Raw genomic sequence first — 4,001 nt, forward strand, 5'->3', positions numbered from 1 at the left:
GACCCTAAGGATGCCTCAACAAATTCTGAGACAAGGGTATTATACAAATAGTTTTCATGGAAACAATGCTATAAAATAAGAAATCAATAAAAGAAAGTATCCAAACTTTCCATTACCCCTCCTATAGTATTGAAGATTTATTTTATAAACACTTGTATAGCACTTACTATATGCCAGCCATTATTCTAAGAACTTTCAAATATTTACTCATTCAATCTTCACAACGGTTGTTTGAGGTCAATACTATTGTTCTTCACATTTTACAAATAAGGAAATTTAGGCACAGAGGGGAGGGCCATATGCCCAAAGTCACCTATAGCAATGGCAGATGGATCACAAACCCAGGCACCCTGACTCCAGGATCTGAGCTCTTTGGTATTAAGTGTATTATCCTAAATAAACAGCTAATTAAAGATAAAATAAAAACAGAAACTTAAAATTATATAGTACAATTCAACAATAGCACTGTACATCAAAATGAATAAGGTAAATTTGAATCAGTTCTCAGAAAGAAATTTATAACCTTATAATATTTACTGTAAAGCAAGAGCAAAAAAATATTTTAATTCAAGAAGCTTAAAAAAGAAAAATAAACTCAAAGAAAGTTGAAACAAATAATAATGAAATAAAGTTAAATTACTAAAGCAAGTATGAAATAATTGTTGTTATTCAGTTGCTGAGTCACGTCTGATTCTTTGTAATCCCCATGGACTGCAGTAATAGTAAATGTGATCCCCATGAACTGCATTCTAGTAAATATTATAAGGCTATAAATTTCTTTCTGAGAACTTCTTCAGATTTACCTTGTTCATTTAATTGTAATGCTGGAGAGGACTCTTGAGAATCCCCTGGACTGCAAGGAGGTCAAACCAGTTAATCCTAAAGGAAATCAACCCTGAATATTCATTGGAAGGACTGATGCTGAAGCTGAAGCTCCAATACATTGGCCATCTGAAACAAATAATAATGAAATAAACTTAATTAAAATACTAAAGGAAATATAAAATAGAAACAAAAAATTGATCTTTGGAAAGATTAACTGAAAAATATTGTCTCTAACAACTATGATAAATTGGAGAGATATAATTAAAAAATCAAATGGTAAAAAAGATAAGAGGGCAGATACAAATGAGTAAAATAATTATAAAAGCATACCATGAACAACTTTTTATTAATCTACTTGAAAAAGAATGCAAAGTGGGAAAATTCAGAAGAAGATATAAATTACTATAACTATACCATGAAGTAATGGAAAGTTTACTTGAATAATAATCCTTAAAAATTGAAATAAAGGAAAATCTATTCTCTCACAAAACAAGCAAGCAACAACAAAAAAGACATCAGGCTCAGAGCACAGAAAAGAAGTAAAATCTCCCCAGCATTTAAACAGGTTGCTGATTGAAAACTTTTGGTACCAAAGTTAAAGTAGGAAATGATAATTATCGACCAATAAGGAATGAATAAAAAAATAGCAACCTGAATTCAACAGTGTATAAAAAGAACAAGCAGAGTTTTCTTTTAAAATGAATAAATCAACATCAGAACAGTCTATTACTGTAGAAAGAAAGCATATTAAATGGGGAGGGTGGTGGAAGGGATGTTCAGGGTTGGGAACTCATGTACACCTGTGGTGGATTCATGTCAATGTATGGCAAAACCAATACAGTATTGTAAAGTGAAAAAATAAAATTAAACAAAAAAGAAAAATAAATAAATAAAAAATAAAAAGAAAGAAAGCATACTAACCAATTAAAGAAAGAAAGCACATTAAAGAATAAAAAGCGTACAAATTATATCAGTGGATACAGAAAAGGAATGAGGCCATTGAACAAACTGTTAGTGATGAACTTGCAAACAAAGCAGGAATAGAAGAGAACTTTCTTAATGTAATAAAGTTTGTCTGTCTAAGATTTACAACAAGCATCACATTTAATGGTCACTGAAACATGAGAAGCATTTGAATTAAATTTGTAAAAAGACAAAAAGGCCTCTATAACTGCCTTTATTCAATCCTGTATTATAGTTCATAATTAATGCAATAAATCAAAAGAGGTAAGAGATATAAAAAAATCAGAATGGAAAAGACAAAACTTCCCAAATATACCAATGATGTACTCACTCCTTTTTCAGAAAAACAACAAACAGACAAAAAAACCCACCAAACTTCCATCCACTCAAGATTTTTCAGTCTTTTTCAGATATGTACCATAAGAGTCATATATTTTTTAAAAGTCATTTCTCAGTTCATAATTTCAATATCAGGGTTTCTCTTCCTTTCTCATGGGTTTCAACTCCATTTCTATTTCTAATTCCAGAGATACATATTTAAACAGAACTACCAGAAAGACTGTGAAGAATAGACATTGATTAATAAGGTCCAAGATTTAATGATTATTTTAAAGTCTTGCTAAGATTTGCTGCCAAGCGTTAAGCCTTCCTTTAGCTGCTCCCTAAAGGATTTCAAACAGTTCTAATGAGGCTATGCACTGGTCATTCCCAAGTTGTAATAAATACGCTATATATCTATTTCTTAGCTCTAGGTCTCTGGGCCTTAATGGCTTATGAGTCTGAGTATTTGCAGTTTCTCTAGGATAAATGTTTGAGGGCCTTGAAAGAGATTTTTTGGAACTGAACCAAATGCCTAGCAACTATCCCATGCTGTCAGCCTCTCTCAGTTTACTTGGCTTATCAAAGACACCACAATGAATTGCCTTGCTTTCGGGTATTCGTTCCTCAGTCCACTGGTGTTTAGGAAAGGAACCTTTCCTACTTTTGGTGTCTCTAAGAGAAAGGCATAAGCAGGGTACCAGAACTAGGGATTAGAAGAATCCAAGTTCCAATGGAACCTGGTAGAATTGATATCTGATTCTCCTTCAACCCCTGGAAAGGCCCATATTAGGCTGACATTATAAAAGGCAGACAAGGCTGGGCCTACCATCACTCAGTCATGTCCAACTCTTGCAACCCCATGGACTGTAGCCTTCCAGAATCCTCTGTCCATGGGATTCTCCAGGCAAGAATACTTGAGTGGGTTGCCATTTCCTTCTCCAGGGGATCTTCCCAACTCAGGGATCAAACCTGGGTCTCCTACATTGCAGGCAGATTCTTTACAGACTGAGCCACCAGGGAAGCCAAGCAAATGCTTAAATTCTGGGAAAGAGAAAGAGGGCAAATGCAGGAAGAACTCCAATGGGGGCCTTCCATCTCATCTCACTCAAGGAGAAAGCACTCAGCTTTTCCTGTGTAATGCATAGAGATGCTGGTAGCTTATGGTGAATAATGTCTGATTTGTGATCTCCAAAGAAGAAGATTTAGCTTCAGGACCAGGGGCCAGGGTTAATCACTCAAGAGCTTTTGTGTAGCAGTTTTATTAAAGTGAAAAAGGAACAGAGAACGCTTCTGCCATAGACATCAGGAGGGGGACAGAGAGTGCCCCCCCCCCGGCTAGTTTTAGTAAGGAAGCTGTCTACTTTTTCAGTTGGTTATTACAGTAAATCAAAAGAATGTCTCAATTAGCAATAGTCGCTCCTCGAATAAACCTCATTGGCTATGATACTGCCACTGCGCAAAACTGGAGAAAAGGGAACCCTCCTACACTGTTGGTGGGAATGCAAACTAGTACAACCACTATGGAAAACAGTGTGGATATTCCTTAAAAAATTGCAAATAGAACTGCCATATGACCCAGCAATCCCACTGCTGGGCATACACACCGAGGAAACCAGAATTGAAAGAGACACATGTATCCCAACGTTCATCGCAGCACTGTTTATAATAGCCAGGACATGGAAACAACCTAGATGTCCATCAGCAGATGAATGGATAAGAAAGCTGTGGTACATATACACAATGGAGTATTACTCAGCCGTTTAAAAGAATACATTTGAATCAGTTCTGATGAGATGGATGAAACTGGAGCCTATTATACAGAGTGAAGTAAGCCAGAAAGAAAAACACCAATACAGTATACTAACACATATATATGGAATTTAGAAAGATGG

The 4,001-nt window shown here is 35.3% G+C and overlaps 1 pseudogene; it reads right to left on the reverse strand.

Moving 5' to 3' along the window:
- Positions 1-3,452: 3,452 nt before the first annotated feature.
- LOC138431102 (U4 spliceosomal RNA) lies at positions 3,453-3,573 on the reverse strand (annotated as a pseudogene).
- Positions 3,574-4,001: the final 428 nt, after the last annotated feature.

This window comes from Ovis canadensis, chromosome 1 (assembly GCF_042477335.2).
Source record: "Ovis canadensis isolate MfBH-ARS-UI-01 breed Bighorn chromosome 1, ARS-UI_OviCan_v2, whole genome shotgun sequence".
Classification (NCBI taxonomy): domain Eukaryota; kingdom Metazoa; phylum Chordata; class Mammalia; order Artiodactyla; family Bovidae; genus Ovis; species Ovis canadensis.